The 19,200-nt window shown below is 47.4% G+C and overlaps 1 protein-coding gene across 4 annotated transcripts in view; it reads left to right on the forward strand.

Annotated features, from left to right (window-relative positions):
• RARB (retinoic acid receptor beta) overlaps positions 1-19,200 on the forward strand; it is a 1,132,713-nt gene that overhangs the window by 895,937 nt on the left and 217,576 nt on the right. The window lies entirely within an intron of this gene.

The following is a 19,200-nucleotide window of genomic DNA, read 5'->3' on the forward strand; positions in this document are numbered from 1 at the left end:
TCTCACACACAGAAACACCAGGAGACATGCCCTGGAGGCACACCGACAGCTAGTAGTGTTCGTGCACTCTCACACACAGAAACAACAGGAGACGCGCCCTGGAGACACACAGACAGCCAGTAGTGTTTGTGCGCTCTCACACACAGAAACACCAGGAGATGCGCCCTGGAAGCACACCGACAGCTAGTAGTGTTCGTGCACTCTCACACACAGAAACAACTGGAGACGCGCCCTGGAGACACACAGACAGCTAGTAGTGTATATGCGCTCTCACACACAGAAACAACAGGAGACGCGCCCTGGAGAGACACAGACAGCTAGTAGTGTATGTGCGCTCTCACACACAGAAACAACAGGAGACGCGCCCTGGAGACACACAGACAGCTAGTAGTGTATGTGCACTCTCACACACAGAAACACCAGGAGACGTGCCCTGGAGGCACACCGACAGCTAGTAGTGTTCGTGCACTCTCACACACAGAAACAACAGGAGACGCGCCCTGGAAGCACACCAACAGCTAGTAGTGTTTGTGCGCTCTCACACACAGAAACACCAGGAGACATGCCCTGGAGGCACACCGACAGCTAGTAGTGTTCGTGCACTCTCACACACAGAAACAACAGGAGACGCGCCCTGGAGACACACAGACAGCCAGTAGTGTTGTGCGCTCTCACACACAGAAACACCAGGAGACGCGCCCTGGAAGCACACCGACAGCTAGTAGTGTTTGTGCGCTCTCACACACAGAAACAACAGGAGACGCGCCCTGGAGACACACAGACAGCCAGTAGTGTTTGTGCGCTCTCACACACAGAAACACCAGGAGACGCGCCCTGGAAGCACACCGACAGCTAGTAGTGTTCGTGCACTCTCACACACAGAAACAACAGCAGACGCGCCCTGGAGACACACCGACAGCTAGTAGTGTATGTGCACTCTCACACACAGAAACACCAGGGGACGCGCCCTGGAAGCACATCGACAGCTAGTAGTGTTCGTGCACTCTCACACACAGCAACACCAGGAGACAGCTAGTAGTTTAATCCTTTTCTGCAGCTGACCTGAGAGCTTTGTTGGCCAATAATTTCCGCACACCCCCCACATCCTGATTAGAATCCATGTCAGCCATCCATCCTGATTTTCACAGGTGCGCTGTCGCTAGTAGGGTAAATGAATCAGGTAGCAGTCGAAAGTGTGGGTCGGGGGTCCGGGGGTGTTTCCATTTGAGTGTCATCGCAGGTGGTAAGTCCAAAGGTGTGAACACTCAGAAAGGTGCACTTTGTGAGTGTTAACAGCCATTGCCAAGGCCTTTTCCGACACTCAGTGCATGTCTAAGCATGTGCTTCCTGCCGGGTGGTGTGCATGGTACCACGTGTGCTTCCTGCCAGGTGGCGTGTATGGTACCACGCGTGCTTCCTGCCGCGTGGCGTGCATGGTACCATTTCTGCTTCCTGCCAGGTGGCATGCATGGTCACACGCGTGCTTCCTGCCGGGTGGTGTGCATGGTGCCATGCGTGCTTCCTGCCAGGTGGTGTGCATGGTGCCATGCGTGCTTCCTGCCAGGTGGCATGCATGGTCGCACGTGTGCTTCCTGCCGGGTGGTGTGCATGGTGCCATGTGTGCTTCCTGCCCAGTGGTGTGCATGGTCCCACGGGTGCTTCCTGCCGGGTGGGGTGTATTATCCCACGTGTGCTTGCTGCTGGGTGGTACGCATAGTACTGCGTGTGCTTACCTATCACCCCTTTCTCAGCGCTGTACTGGAAGAGTGGCTTACACAAGGAATCTGCTTTTAGTGAGGAAAAGAAAATTGAGAAAGGAGGGGCTTCTCCTCGCAACCCCCAAACTACAAGCCCAGGATCAGCGCTGATGAACACACGCAGGGAAGCTGGGACGCCCTGGTTTTCCCATAAGGATGTGATTGGGGTTATGAATTGAGTGAAAAGCAAAATATATGGAAGTTGAATACACAATTTATTTATTTTGAAGGTTTTATATAGCGCGAACAAGACCCTTGCGGATATCAGAACGCTTTACAGGGGTAGAAATCGGAAACAAAAAAATACTTATGTTCTCTATACCACAACTGGTAATGCTCACTCACCGCTGCGGTGGAACGCCATACAGTCCAACATTTCTAGTGCTATTTCTTGGGATCCATATAGCGCATGGATACCCCAGGACCTCGCGGCGCTGGTAATGACCACCTAGAAGCCACTAGAATCGGTGGGCTTTCAGGAGCTTCCTGAAAGAAATATCTGATTTCTCCTTTCTAATGTGAAAAGGAAGCTCATTCCAGAGCTTGGGAGCTAGAACAGTAAAGGAGCTTCCGCCACCTCTTACCTGCAAGATCCTGGGAACAAGAAAAAGATTCTGACCCTCGGAGCGTGAGGTTCGTTTAGGGATGGAGGACTTAATAGACATTAAATGGGCCTTGGTCCTTTTCTGTGTCCAGCCTGATGGACCCGGCAGAGACTCGGACTGTATTCTCTTCTGTATCGGAGCCGATGCCCAGGGATATTAAAAAGCATACGTGCTACTGCGTTGTGTCTTACCTGCAGCCGGTTGGTAACATATGTGGGACCGCCTAGGTAAAGGGAGTTCCCATCGTCTAAGCGTGACCCTGCTGGAATGGAAGCCAGCTCAAGAAGCCCGAAGCAACATGCTGCCAACGTCATGGCCTGGACTCCCATAGATATCTTTCCATCGATCCAGAATCCTAACCTGGTCACTGATGGAGCAGGTGCTGGAAGCAATCCCAACTCATTCAGCCGGCTGAGTTCATTCCAGAGGAGGGGTTCTGTCCTACACCCAACACCTCTGTTTTATCTCCATCCAGTTTTAGATGACTGTCCGACATCCAGTTTGCGACATGCATAAGGCATGCAGTCAGCTGCCGTGAGGTGCTCCTGGCGCAAACTTGAGCCGAAGGACTAGGATCCTGTCCATGGCAGCCGCCCTGACCAGATGCAAGGGGACCTGAGGCTCTATCCTGGTCAGACCCAGCGATACCTGCACTCACTGACCCCTAAGCGTCTTGAAGTGGCCAGTAGGGACATGTTGGCACTTTTTAAAACTCAGAAATAAATATATTAAAACCTTCCATTTCCCTACAGGAACAACTTCTTATTGCTGTGCCTGCATGGAACCAGTTTATCACTTTTTGCTTTGGTCTGTTGGTTTTTATCCAGTTTGCCCATAACAACACCTGGACAATGAGCAGAGTCTGCAGCTCAGTGGGTGACCTTTTGAGCTACAACTAATCTGAGTTTTTCTTTGGTCAGTTTTCAGCCGGCATGATATTTTGAATATTTTGAAGAGCAGTGGTGTCTTAGTTAATTCCCTCTCGGGTCAAGGAGCTGCTCTGTATCGGAATTGGCCTGAAGTTCCACGATTGATCGGATAAGGTGTGAATTGACCTGCGGCCTTTTAATTTGAGCTGTAAATTTTCTGGCCAACAAAACCAGAACGATTTGAATGATCCAGGAAAGCTGCAAATAGAGGCCTCATCTTGGCTGGCACAAGTGGTTCCAGACATGAGACCTTTCCTGGCGCCATCTTGGAAAGGGATGAACTGCAGTCTCGCTCTCAATGCACGGTGCCATGGAGTGGAAGCAGAGAAGGATCGTGGCCGCGTGAACACGGCAACTCTCTTCTCATGGCGACAGCCGCCCCGCGCACGAATAAAGCAAACAGAATATAGAATAATATGCCTTCGCTGTTCCCACTGTGAGCACTTTGCATCCTAAACTACTGGCGATAATTTAATTAAATGCCTGAATTTGACACTAAGGATGGTGTACCCAGTACTAATTGTCATTAAGCAGTCAGCGGCAAATGGGCACTCGCTTTAATTTTTAAATGAATGGCAAGAAATTGAGGAGATGAAGAGCTTTCGTTCGCAGAGCATAAAAATTAGGCAAATGATGGATGTGGGAAGCAGAGTATGAAGACGGGGGAGATCCGCAGGGAGCGAGACCTGCAGGGACCTCATGGAAGAACAGCAGTGATGACTGAAGGAACAGTTTATTGAGAGGCAGCGGGATCCACGGGGAGTGAGACCTGCAGGAACCTCATGAAAGAATAGCATGCTGACTGAAGGAACAGTTTCTTGGAAGGGAGTGGGATCCGCAGGGAGCGAGACCTGCAGGAACCTCATGAAAGAACAGCAGTGATGACTGAAGGTATAGTTTATTGAGAGGCAGCGGGATCCACGGGGAGTGAGACCTGCAGGAACCTCATGAAAGAATAGCAGTGAAGACTGAAGGAACAGTATCTTGGAAGGGAGTGGGATCCGCAGGGAGTGAGACCTGCAGGGACCTCATGGAAGAACAGCAGTGATGGCTGAAGGAACAGTATCTTGGGAGGGAGCGGGATCCGCAGGGAGTGAGACCTGCAGGGACCTCATGGAAGAACAGCAGTGATGGCTGAAGGAACAGTATCTTGGGAGGGAGCGGGATCCGCAGGGAGTGAGACCTGCAGGAACCTCATGAAAGAACAGCAGTGATGGCTGAAGGAACAGTGTCTTGCGATGGAGCAGGATCCGTAGGGAGTGAGACCTGCAGGGACCTCATGGAAGGATAGCAGTGATGGCTGAAGGAACAGTATCTTGGGAGGGAGCGGGATCCGCAGGGAGTGAGACCTGCAGGGACCTCATTGTAGGGTGACCAACTGGCATTGGTGCAAATTCAGGACGGTGAGTGTAAAAATTCAGGACAAAGGGTCAAAATTCAGGACACAAATTCAGGACAGGAGGTCAAAATTCAGGACAATAGGTACGTTTTACAGACACATCAGAGGAGGTCACGCAATAGTATATAAGTAAGCCCAGCCATATCCAAACATATTCAACCATTTGCAAACCTATCCATCATGTATCCTTCCATCTATCATTTCACTCATCCATCCCTTCATCCATCCTTTCACTCATCCATCATCCATCCATCCACCCTTTCACCCTATCCATCTGTACACTCATCCATCCACTCTTCTACCCATCCATTCACTCATCCACCCAGCCATTTACCCTTTCACCCATCCAGCCATCCTTTCACTTACTCATCCATCCACCCAGTCACTCATCCTTCCACCCTTTCAGTCATCCATCCATCCTCCCTTTCTCTCTCCATCCACCCTTTCACTTAGCCATCCTTCCTTCCATCCATCCACCCACCCATCCATCTACTCATCCACTCATGAATCCATCCATTGACCCTATCACTCATCCATCCTTTCTCTCATCCATTTATCCTTTCACTCCTTCACTCATCTATTCATCCTTTTGTCCATCTACCCTCCCTTTCACTCACCCATCCTTACATCCACCCTTTCACTCATCCCTCCATCCATTCACCCTTGCACTTATCAATTAATCAATCCATCCATCATTTCACTCATCCATCCACCCACTCACTCATCATCCACCTTTTCACTTATCCATCCTTTCACTCATCCATCCTTTCACTCATCCATCCACCCTTTTACCCATCCAGCTACCCTTGCACCCATACATCCAGCTATATACCTTTTCTCTCATCTATCCTTCCACTGACTCATCAATCCACTCATCCTCTCTCATTATCCATCTATTCAATCTTCCATTCATCCATTCACCCTTTACTAATTCATCCAGCCATCCACCCATCCCTTCACTTACTCACTCGCCTACCTTTTCATATTAATTTTGAGCTGAGCCTTTTTGAGAAGAGGCCCATCAAGAACTTCACCCTCGCTGCAGGAGCCATTCCAGGACTGGGACAGGATCCACCACAGGGGGGGGTCAGGAGCCATCACAGGAGGGGGGGGCAAGAGCCATCACAGGCGGGGGGGGGCAGGAGCCACCACATGGGGGGGAGGGCAGGAGCCATCACTGGGGTGGAGGGGGCAGGAGCCATCACAGGAGGGGGAACAGGATCCACCAGGGTGGGCATGCAGTATTCTAGTATCATCTTGGTCTCTTCCAGGGTGGGGTAGGGCTCCTCACTCCCTCCTGGGCAAGACAATGAGAAGACAGGCTCTCTTTCCAAAAGTTAGTTTTGCCATCCCCCACTGTGATGTACAGTCCTTTAAGGGGATACTCCAAGAGAACTGATTTAACTGATTGTCCTCCATACTTTGTTAATCAGTGTGGGTGCGTTTGTGCTATTTCTTTATTTTATTACATTATAGACTGCATGTTTGAAGAAACCAAGGTTTGCTTACAATTTAGTGACCGTAATTAAGCTTTGTGAAGAGAACCACGTGCTGCCTCGGGGTAATCAGGGCCGGTTCTATGATGTTTGGGGCCCTGGGCAGAAAGGGAATGTGTGAGGCCCCTCTATATTGCAGAGACATGACGCATTCAGGGTTGTTTGCATCTGAATAGATGCCCCTGCTCCTGAAGCTGCAGCCCCTCCCTCTCAGTCACCTTCAAGCACCTCTTAACAGCTCATCAAGGGCTGAAGGTGTGAGGGTTGCCATCCCGCTGTGCCTCTCCAATGCTGCTGGGTATCGGAGCCTTGGTACAGCATCGGAGTCTGTTACACCCGACCTCAACAGCATCGGAGTCAAGCATGGAGGTGGGTGGAAGCTGTGCCGGCTTTAGGGTGGTGCGACCGGTGCCCGGTTAAAATTACGGACAAATGGCGTCCATTAAAGAATCCTTCACGGACAACGGCCAGACGGCCGAAATTACGGACTGTCCGTGAAATTTAGGGACGGTTGGTCACCCTACCTCATCGTGGTATGGAAGTGAAGCCTGGACGAAGAGAGGAAGTGGGACCTGGAGGGAGTGAAACCCTCGGCGGCCTCACTCCGGCGTAGTAATGAGCACTGAAGGGAGAGTTCCTGGGTAGAACTGAGGTCTGCGCGGAGAGAGAACCGCAGGGAACTCACACCAACATAGTTTTGAGAACTGTAGGAAGAGAGTATTGGGAATGACTGATATCTGGAAGGAGTGAGATCTGTATGAACCTCATACTGGTGCAGAGGTGGGGACTGAAGGACTGGAGGTCTTGAGAAGATCTGGAAGCCCGAGAGAGGGGCACATTCAATGAGAGCAGAAAAACAGCAAACAAAATGATGAAACTGAAGCGAAGAGAGACCTACAGGGAAGGTAGACCTATGCGGATGCGGTGCGAGCACACAAAAGTGTCTAAACAGAAAGGAAAAATGAAAGAAGTGGGAACCACTGGAATATTTTTCCATAGAGATTGCTCGGATCCCATATTTATAGAACCTCAGGCTCACAGCACAGGGACTGAGACCTGTGGGAAGTGATACTTGTTGCATGTCTGTCAAATTGCAGAGAGTGAGACCTGCAGGAATCGCATTGCTATAATAGGAGCCGAGACCTAGAGAATGTCTTTGCTGTGGTAATTTTAATTATTATTAGGGCTTCCACCACACAGCAGCACGTGCTGCCGCATCTTTAGTATCATTTGATCTCTTTGAACTAGAAAATTATTTTTTTGTTATACTCTCCAGAAGATGCATCAGATAACCGATTATGTGGCAAATGCTGCAAATCCTTAGCTGTGCGGAAAATGCCCCAGTTACAAAACCGCATAATTCCAGTGGCCCTGCATACAAGCCCTCCCCTTCCTTGAATCACTCTTTTCCAAAGGCGGATGCATGTATTTCATTTCCTTCCTGTTTTGTGGCGCCAGGGCAGCCGACAAGAGCTCCAGTCAGGAACACAAGAAAAGAGGATGGTTGTGGTGGCATTCCAGTTCAGCAGATAAAATTAGTTTACACATGGTCTAATTGGTGGCATGTGGGAATGTGGACGTGCAGATGAACAACTATTAGCAAAATTGAATTTGTTTCTGTTTGAATTTTTTGAACTGGTTATTTCTATCTAAGGCTCCCAGTTTTCTGTTTTTAATGTCTTTTACATGTACACAAAAAGGTTCAGCACTATTCAACGAGTTATAGCAGTTAACATCAATGTTCAAGAAATAGTGGGAACACAAGAAAAAATGTCCAGATTCCAGATTTGATTTGTAACTGTGGAACGAGCATGCGACGGGCTACCAAGCCATTGCTGATATTGTCCGCCATATAAAGGTCTATGGAAACTGGGATTCCTTAATTCATGGTTGAAATCAACAGCGTCTTTTGAATACATTCTTTTGATACTTTGTGAAGCCCTGACGAAGTCTCTGCATGAGACGAAACGGGTCGGCTATGGTCTTCTGTTCTAAAGAAAAAATATAATAAAGTTAAAATCCTTTAAGAAATCCGCATCAGGAATCGGGAAATTTTTTCTTGTGTGCCCACTATTTCTTGAACATTGAGGTTAACTGCTACAACTCGTTGAACAGTGCTGAACCTTTTTGTGTATAATGTTGCCATAGGATTTGTTTCCTAGTTAAGGAGCATAGAGGGGAGTGCTCCTTGGTTCTTTGCACTTTAGTGATTTTTAGGACACATTTCATTGTCAGGTGCAGTCTTTTATAGCCTCTACCCTCATTTCTATTTTATTTGTCTTTTACATGTAGTACAGACGGAACTCCATTTTCCTATCTGTATCTAGTTTTTTAATATGGAAAAATACGGAAAATAGGTATTTGTTTGGATGATTCACACTAGTTTCAGTCATGACTTCCAGATCAGTAGCTAAGCAGACTGTCAGAGGGTAATTAAAAAAGAGAAGCAAGGACTGACAAAGCCAATAGGCCTTGCCTTTGAGACCTGTTAGTTTTGCCAATAGTTTTTTGCAATTCTGTACAGCATCCCCGATGCTGTGCAGCATGGCTAAAGAGGGTTAAAAAAAATACCTCATGGTGTGGCTGGCTGCATCATTTTCTAAGCATACACACCATGCATGCATGTTCCTACAAAGTGATGCATGTAATTGTTCACAAGGTTTTACCCTAAATTCACTGGGGACCTTGGGTTATAACATACTAAAAAGGAACAAGGATCCCTAATAAAACAAAATACACATTTACAGTGAATATTTTCGAAATGAGAATAACTCTCGGTTTTATGTGGTTTATAAAATGTGCTCGGTGCTCAAACGTGATACATAGCGTGAAATTGTAATAGTAGTGCATCACACAAGTGTTCATAATATCAGACTTTGATAATAAAAAGTGATGAATTCCAAGGTTTGTAAAGGGCAGAGTCAATGAAGGTTTGATCCCTTAAGTATATAGTATCATCATCAGTACTCACAAATGCCAGATCCCGAGAGGGCATTGTTAGATTGTATTGTTATGTTCCATATAGGTACCCTAATATAGGCCCGGGTAATATCATACACCTTCACCTACATTGCATCCCTTATATTACACTGTAACGAGCCTTTAGGATTGAACCTTCACCTAGTTCTAGTCCTGGACACAGAAGGAGGGTTTCCCTGAACAATAGTGTTCTATGATTTCATCTTTAGACTGACGCAGTATGAATGAATATTCATAACGGTTCTTGGAAACCAGGCAGGGGCTACATCCACCTGCATAATATCTACGGTTCATTCCCATTCGTCATCCTGAAATCCAACAATGGCTAATACAAGACACAAGAGACAAAGGAACCCTAGATACTTACTGTATAAGTATAGCTCCTCTTGCTAGTGTTAGAGAGAGGGAACCAAGACTTCCGGGCCGACACACTGACCAGAGACGCTGAGGCTCCTGCATGCAGATGCTCCAGCTGACAGCGGTCTAAACACATCCCTTGCGGGGTGTTCATCTCGAGACCAGGACGGGTTCCCACACTCTCTCACTTCAGGTAATGGGGTTAGACTAAACCTAGAGGGATTCTTGGCTTCACACCTACTCACATGCTAGGTACACTTAGGTACACCTAGATAGGCATTGTAGGAGTACGCACGCTTTCTTTTATCATGCATTTTATATTCATGTATGTGTTCATGACTATTGCAAAATGGTAGAACTATACTATCCTTTTATATTCACTGTACTGCTGATCATATATCTCTGCTACTGTCTAACGGTTGTCGCAGCACATATATTACATATATTATACACTACAAGAACAACGGTGCAATAAATACTTATTGTAAACACGCCCGACTGTTTCTTTTGTGTAACTCTCTGAGACGAACTAAGTGAGCACGAGTGACTGACCGAAAAGTAGTATATTGTTTCCATGGTCCTGAGGGATCAGGGTTGTCATGATCTAAGGATGCCCGAAACTATTCTCTCCCCGATAAGAGGAGATTCTAGTGACACTGTGAGCTAGCTAATGCAAAACAAGTTAAAATTCTCGGTGTGGGTGCACGGAATCAATCTGCCACCAATCCCACAGTTTATCTTATGCAAACGTGCAGGTCTTGCATGGGTAATATAGGAACTACACAACGGTATCAGTAGCGGCTGGCAGGGAATGAGGGTGGTATGGTGGGGAAAGGAGGAATTGTGGGGGTGGAGGGGGTTTGACAAAAAAAAATACTACTTACCTCTTCTGCCAACCGCGTCCCTCCTCCAATTCTCCGGCGAGTCCCTGAACCAGGAAGCGCCCAAGTTCCCCATAGCCAATCAGAACGCTGCAATATAGCGTTGTGGTTGGTCTGAGCGCCGTGGATCGGGACTCAGATGGAAACTGGGGGCCTGGGCATGCTCCCCGCAACGCTGAGTAATGCAGCCTGGTGGGAAACATGCAAAGTGCACATGACTATTTGGCCGGCCCGAGACAGCCGACCAAGCAGTCGTGCGCATTTGCAGTGTGCAAACCACTCCTCCCCCTGTGCCACCAGCCCTGCCCTGCCCTAAACGAGCCCGCACCTGCAAAAAATAAAAGGATAATAATTACGTTATTATTTTATTTTTGCTGCTCAAAGAGCAGTGGGGCGACGCTCCTCCGTCTTAGTGGAATTCAGGGAGTAACATGGAGGGCGGGGGTGGGGGAATCAACATGGGGAAACGGGGTGGAGGAAGCAAAACGTAGGGGGCGGGTGGGGGAAGCCACATGGAGAACGGTGGTGGGGGAAGAAACATGGAAGGCACGGTAGGGGGATGCAACATGGGGGATTGGGGTGTGGGAAGCAACACAAAGGACAGGGCAGAAATTAAATGGGTAAAAAAGAACAATGTGGAGAGCAAGGGGAGAAAAACAAACTGGTGTCAGCGAGAGAGCAATGTGGAGCTGGAGGGAGAAGCACACGCCTGAGAAACCACCACAGTGGAAGAAGCATACAAGGGCATGCACCTGACAGAGCGTGGGGTGGGGGGAAGCACACGGTTAAGAGAGAGCAGCACAGACTGTGGCGGAGGTGGGAAGAGACTACATAAGGGAGGCAGCTGGAAAACACATGCACTCTTGCGGTGGAGTGCTTAACCAAAAAGAACGCATTAGTGCCTGAAAAGCAAAAAGTGGGAGGACACAAGTAATGTGGCCATGTTCCAGAGGAAGGACAAACACAAGAAGAGGAAGTAAAGCCCTCTCAAGCTAATGATTGAGACACAATCAAATGAGAGTGACAATAACACCGATCAATGGGGAGGCTCAAAGCCAGCAGTAAGCTGCCAATAGTGTTTTTCCAGGAATCAGGCAGCTTGCAGCGTCTGGTGGGTGAGAACTAAAATGGTTTCCTAATGACGCTTAGATAATTGCAGATGTGCAGTTGCTGGAGCTGCTCTTCAATGCAGAGTTTTTCAGATGGGTGTATTATGTGGTGAATGGTTAAAACCTGTTGGACATTCAAACATGAATTAAATAAATGTTTAAAATACCCCTTACAGATTTATTTTTACACTTAACACCAGATAAAATGAGCAAAAAATAAATATGGATAGATACAGACCAAATGAGCCAATATAAATATGAATAACTACAGACGAAAATGTCAAAAAAGTAAAGAAACTGAGGGCCATATTCACAAGGAGACAACTCTGATTTATCTCCACCTTAACACCACAAAAGTGAAGATAGATTTAACACCCCATAAACAAGCAGGTGCAAACTGCAGACATCGCCAGTTTTCCCGCAATAACTGCCCCAAAATCTAACACCACGGCGGACACCACCAACTAACTCTGATGAGATGCAGAGTAGGCGTTCCATTGCAAAAACACACGAAAAAACAACACCACTTTCACAACGAACTGACAAAATTGCGAAGCGAACCAAGAACAGGCGATAAGCTGTGGTGGCCGCAGGTATTTAACACCTGCCTCATGCAGGTGTAATGACGGATGACTCCCTGCAGTAGGCAACGGAACCCCTCACACAGCCACACCCGAAGAACAAACAACGCACTGGAGCTACTCATCATGCAGCTCAGATACCCAACAGGGCCACAACACCCACTGCCAACACCCCCAGGACCCGAACCCGCCCCCCCCCCCCCCCCCCCCCCCCGGACCACCACAAAGGCAGCATAGAGTAAGACAGTGGACCTACCGAAAACGCACCACTCCGCTGTTGCTGTATTTTGTTCAGTAGTGGGCAAAAGAACGATGGATTTAACCCAGATCTCTTGACTGGGGGAGAATGTCTGCATTGTCAGCATTCCGTCCATCATTTGTTTGTTGTAACGTATTTTATTCAGTGGCATTTTACCGTATGCTGTTCTTGTGCTTGTTCACGCATTGCACGTGAGTATTGCTGCCCTCGCGCTGCTTATCCCTGGTTTCCTCATCGCGGAAGGGCTCATCGCAGGTTTTCTGGTCTTGTGGTTTGTGTTTTTATCTCCGTCGGGGTGGTTGTATCGCGGACATTGTCTCCGCGTTTTCGGCAGACTATCGCATGGTACCGCCGCGTTGTGAATTCCACGTTGACACTGGGTTATTTTTCCGCGATAGGCTGCGATATTGAAAGTTGCGTTACGCTACTCTTGCGGTAGTTATCACACGTGCTTTTGAATATACCCCTGAGAGTTCTATCCTAATGAAGTCTGTTACTTTAAATCTAGCCTTTTTATTTAAACCTCAGGGTTCAACTTTAAAAGCAGAGCTTTCAAATATCCCATGTCGACTTTTGTTCTTATAATTCTGAAACTTGCAGAGATTAAGGGTGGGCGGACATCTCCGTTCCGCCCACGGAATGTGCGGAGATTTGCTCTTACACCTCCCGCGATAATAGGCGGAGAAACAAGGCAAATCTCCTCACTCTCGGGCATAACGGAAGTTGGCCGCCCGCCTCCCGCCCGCAGTTTTAAATACATTAAAAAAGCAATTTTTAAATAACCTTACCTTGTCTGCGGCGTCCCCAGGCTTCCATCCTTCTCCAGCGCGTCTTCTTCTGGGAACTGCGCATGCGATCACTAGGTGGCCATTTTCTCCATTCTTTCCACACTTCTCTTTCTTTATTGGAAGTCCTGTCCCTTCAATATTTTCAGCGCAGAGAGAACTGGGTGGCAAGAACAGGGTCAGGACTTTTGGAATGCGAGGTAAGACCGCAGGCTTGTCTCTCTGGAGAATGGCCTCGAGGTGTCGGTGACCTCTACTGAAGGCAAAGTTTCACATTTTTTCTGAAGTACACAACATTACTGGTTAAGACTGTCACTGGGAAATAGGTGCAGATGTTTTAAAATATCCCAACAGTGCTTAATTTGTAAAAAGAAAAATGAAGTGCCAGGGCACTTGTCAGGAGGCCATCGCAGCTTGCACCGCCCATTGCCAAGGCCAGCGCTGCCAATGATAGTACCTACACATATACTAACCATCACACTGCAACAAGTGCGACAATTCAGACTGTTCCAGGCCTCCAAAGCCATAAGATCGGCTTGGGAGCAGGTACTATTTTGAATGTATATTGACTTAATATGCAGCAGTTATTCTGTTCATCTTTAAATCACGCAAAGAGCGCTGCCATGTCGCAGCTGTCATAAGTGCTGGTTTTGACAATTAAGTGCCGAGCACCAGAAACCACCTGCTCAAATTAAGCACTGTTGTAAAAGATACCTCATTAGAGGTTAAAGTTCAGAGCTAAAACACGCAAGGTGATGGGAGTTCACCTGAGATGCTGCTACATGCAGGGAGCTCGAAGAGGAGGGGAAAGCTGCAGGCTGGGCCAGTGACCCCCTCACCCCACAGGTCTCTCCGGCAGACATTTTTGACAGGTAATTGCTGCTACTGTAAACCTTCCAAAGGATTATAATAACATAATTACAGCAGCTCTTAAAACGCCACTCACTGGCCTTTAAGAATATATTAGTACTGCCTGGAGGAAACATATTTCAGTAAGACATTCTAGCTGTAGAATGACATGGCGGAAGGGGGTGGGGGAAGGGGTACGAGCCAGTCAAGAACAAGCAAAGTTTGTGTTACTTTTTAACGATTTCCAAGACAGTCGTGATTGTGCTTGCAGGCACAGTAGTCTGAAATGTCACACAGCTCTGGGTGCCGGCTCCGACTTTGTCAGAAGACGAAATAATAGAATTGTGCCCACATTATATCGAAGGTCGCGCCAGATCAGGCAGTCTTCTTGTGAGGACAGCACCCCTTTCTCTCCGGCATGTATGGACCAGTGTCGAGGTGCTCAACTTCAAACTCATTTGAAGTGAAGGCGCTTTTAGAGTCTTATTTTTGGAAAACGTGTTGTAATTTTTTGGGTGTGGCCTGACAGCGCATATTTAAATAACAACAAGAGCACCCATATAAGGTCGACCAGGGACCCTGGGAATTACGCAATTATAAACAACAAAAAGTCCCTAGGAAGGAATGAATGGAAACCATAATGAATAAGGACCCAATCAGCCGGACAGCGGTCATAGATTTTACTGATATAGTAATGAAGCAAAATATCGAAAAAATACTCAAAGTGGGACACAAGCCTGTGTCCCGTACAATTAACAAGGAGAAGAACAGAAAAAACAAAGGTTCAGGCAAAAAACGTTTGTTGCAAATGGCAGGAATAGAAAATGAACCAACAAACATTACATGGGACACCCTTATATATCATACTTAGTATTGGTAAGACCATATAGGGTGTTTACAAGTGTCGACGGCGTTTCGATCCTATAAGCGAAATATTAGGATCATCATCAGGACAACATTGATTATGCCTGTACAGTTTAACCTGAATAGCCGTTAACGTGAGTGTGGATGAGTATGTAACGGTAGCTGGGGGTCGCGTAACTAGTTAGCATGGAGGAGTCTCGTTCGTTATCGGAATTAACCAGACAAATCGCTCCACCAACTAAGAACCTGCCTGCCCTTGTGTTACCAGTTCTTCTTAATACACATGTAGTGGCCTCTGGTACTTCCAGAGGAGTATTTTTCCCTACCTCCTGCTACCAACTACGTAATGTATTGTTCACCTCCTATGGAGTGCTTGCATTGCAGTGCACGAGAGATTATTTTGCATTACAAAAGTACTCTGAATCACCCCATAGATGCACTGTATACAGAAAGCAGCCATTTTTGTTTTTTCAACGCAACAGGCTTTTGTAATGTTTTAGCCAGCCCTCAAAATGTGAACCAGGGCTATTGGTTTTGCCAGTGGTTGTTTAAATGTGCATTTATTCCTTGCCCCTTTCAAAAACCATCCTAGGAAAATACTTTCACATGTTAGTCTTCAATTTGCTTTTAGATATAAGGAATTTGTATTGCAATAAGAAAGCATGGGGCTAAAAATCGGTGTATTACTGCAACCGCGTCTTCTTTTCGGTGTCACAGACGCTCTTTATAGTCCCTCTGGGTTCGGCCATCCACCACAGCCCATAGTGGAACATTCCTAGGTGTGGGATACAAACGTGCTCTGTTTCATCCTTCATACCACTGTGTTGATTCGTTTCTTCTTTTCTTTTAATAAAGTGTTCCTTTTTGTTTTGTAAGGTGACAGATATTTTTAAATGATGCCATTTCCTCACGTCACTCGTGTCTGGTGCCTTTATCTGCTCAGCCGACACGTGTTAGCTTTTAGTGCTTGTTGGTCTGGTTGCCTTTGTGATCTCTGGTACTGTTTCAGATAGATGTCATCCTAGCGAGTGTTTCTGTCTGAAAGTGGTCTCTATGCTGTACGAGTCCAGAGGGTACAGCCGCCCACGCGTCTGTTTTTCAGTCAGTTTTGACGTGTGCCCTCTTGTGATGGCAGCCTCCCAAATCTAGTCTTTTTTTTAGTTTCGTGTTTCCATATGCATCAAAATGCTTACATTGGATTTGTTTAGATTCAGAGGAACTGTTTCCGGAAGTAAAATACCTATGTCGATTTTCGAACCCCGCTGCTTCCGGGCATGACGTCACACTGTGCGGTGTGTTGAGACATTAAATCAGTGTTTAGCTCTTTTGCTAACACAGCCTCAAAGGCCTTCCCTGAATTCAGTAACTACAGGATATTTGGGGGCATATCAGCAACACCCGGCGATAATTATCGCTCAGCGCTGTTAGCGTGAGGATAATTATCTCTGGCTAGCGTCGATTTTTATCGCTGAGATAGCGTGCTATTAGCAACGCTTATCTCCTCAGCGATAAAAATTCTAGCGCTAACAGCCTAACGTGAGATTATCGCTGGAAACCCAGCGATAATCTCACGCAATGTGGCGTTAGCTTGATAATAGGGACTCACAAACTTACCATGATATCCACCTTCCATAGGATATCATGGCTAAATCAGTCCTGAAGCAGGCGTAAGGAAAGTAGCGATAACAGGGGTTATCGCTACTTTTCCTGACGCTATGCTTCATAGCGTGGGGCTTGATGATAGGAGAAACTTCGCTTAGCGACATTTCTCCTGTCATGTTAGGTCAGGAACGCCCACTTTGCATCTCATTAGAGATGCAAAGCTGGGCGTTAAGAATCCGGGCGCTAATGCAAGGTTTCACGCATTAGCGTGGCCTTGCTAATTAGGCGATAAAATTATCGCCGCTTTTCAGGCGAAAACGGCCGCAAAAACGGCGATAGTTTTTTATCGCCAGCTTGTAAATATGCCCCTTGGTGCTGCCTCCAGAAGGGTGGTCGCGCTTATACGGCTGACTAGGGGGTGCTGCATGCCCCGCAGCCAGCTGGTGTCTGTCGTCTTGTTTGTCATTGTATTCATACTACCTGTGACGAGGTTTGACGTCAACTGGAAGCTCTTCAGAGTGCAGGACGGGTTAGTACCAAATGCTGTCGTTTCCAGCCCTCCATCTCAGAACCCTCCCAACCTTTGAGTAACCTTCTTGCACTATAAAACAATGGTGATCTGTGATTTCTTAAAACTGGCCGAATGAGAACAAACTTCTTGCAGTCCAAGATGGCCACTAGTTTCAGCACAGTCAAGAGGCGATCCACCATGACTATCGGGTTTGGTGTTTTTGTTGGTGCTGCGTGATTGGCGGCCTTGTAATATTACTAAATCAGAAACACCACATGTTTGTTACTTGCATGTGTGTAGCACACATAGTGCCACTGGTGTGGCTTTGTAACATTTTCAGAAGTATGGAGAACTTTCAGTAGGTTATGGAGTTGCCAACACAAGCCAATGTTTAATTCAGCGTGTGATGAAGTGTTACAGATATTGTGTCATACTCCCGGTTAGGAGTCTATGTTGTAGTCATTGACTTCCGGGTGTACAAATGGAAGGGCTAGTGCAAATACTTCACTATCTTGAACATGGACGGGCAAAAGGAACTGCTATGTAGGTGGAGATGTGCGTATATGTGTATCTTGGTTGAGAATCCACTTGTTTCCAATGACTGTTGACTACATATTGTACTTGGGCAATGCTGTATGCGTGTTTGGAGTTCTATGGTGTGTCTGCCGTTGGATCTTAAGGGCTGATCAAGACTTTGGGAGTACGGGAGCGTATCGCCAGACTTGGAGTTTTCTCCTGTTCTGGTGAACGGTCCTTTCGCGTTCCCACGGCAGTGCCTTTGTAAAAGGCACCGCAATGGGAACGCCAAGGCAAGTTCCTGCACAGCATGGACTTTTTAGGCCATGCTGTGCAGGAACTAGGCATGCATGCACACAGGGGAGCACACCATGTGCCCCCCATGCATGCATCCCAGTGTACAGGGATCGGCAGTCCGATGGACCGCCAAAGTCGTAATCAGGCCAATAGTGTGTGTCACATCACGGTGGAATGTTACATACCTTTTCTTTAACGGATGTCTGCAAAGTGGTCTGCTCGTGTGCTCTGGTGGTAGATTTTGTGTGTCAACACCATTTCCGTATCATTCAATGTCACATGGTAGTAGCTATTTGCGTTTGTCACTTGCCTCCAGGTATCTACATAACGCACAACTAGTGAGAGGGTAGCCTAGCGCTGTGTGGGTTACACCAAACCAGCGTGATCAGTCGGCCAAGTAATCCAGATGCTGACATGAGCCAAAGCTGGTCAACCATTTAAAGCCATGGGTATTACTATACGAGATAAATGATGCCCGATAACCAAACAAATTGGAACAGCATTAAGAGTTGCTGACCTGAGTAGAATCTCTTACAATGTTTGGTACATTGACACCTCCGGAGTGAGACTGCAAATTGAAGAGCAGCATAGTTGGCCAATGCAGAATCTAATTATGCTTTTTAAGATCAGATTCCTCCACCTCCTCTGAGGCTGGAAGAGGCCAATTCTGAGCAGCAGCTCATGCCCAGAGCCCCAGGCCCTCTACTTCTCCCACCAACCAGGGGTACCTGGCAGTGTCAGGGGCTCCAAAGTCTAGCCAGGGGTAGCAGCTGTCACGAATCCACGCACTGAACACACAGCTATAGGGTGAGAATGGAAGTCTTCAGATGTGGGCATTTGTAGACACCATGCTCTGGCGTCTATCCTTTGCCGCATTAACTGGGTTAGGAATAGGCGGTAGCCATTTCCCGTAGCTGCGACTGGGTCACAGAGCTCTCTGGCGCCCCTTGACTTCACTCAGAGGACAACCTAATCTATTACTGGAAACTCTTGAAAGCCAATCCATTCTAGTTCCCCCGCTGAGGCCACTCCTATCTGGATGCGCTTGGCTACCTGCGGGTTTAATGGCTATGGAAATTCTCATTAACATTAACCAGTGGAAAGCCATGCCTTCTCCTGCAAGGAGATTCCATTCCTCTGCAAGAACGGGAGCACAAAAAGCTTAAGCCCATTCAGAAAACATGCTTGTTCCCCGACAGAGTCCGGCAGCCCTGGCTGCGTGCACGACACCAAAGCCTGCCGCCGCCACTAGAATTCCGCACTCTCTCGCTGTCTGACCCGCGTGACCAGTCGCATGGGTTCCACAAAGATCAAGTGGGGGGACTATAATGCTTTGTGTTTGAGTGAGAGGAACATCTACTTACCCTGACCTCCAGTGTCCAGGTCAGGATAGCAAACCCTACCCACCAGGTCCTTAAATGCTT

This window comes from Triturus cristatus, chromosome 10 (assembly GCF_964204655.1).
Source record: "Triturus cristatus chromosome 10, aTriCri1.1, whole genome shotgun sequence".
Taxonomy (NCBI): domain Eukaryota; kingdom Metazoa; phylum Chordata; class Amphibia; order Caudata; family Salamandridae; genus Triturus; species Triturus cristatus.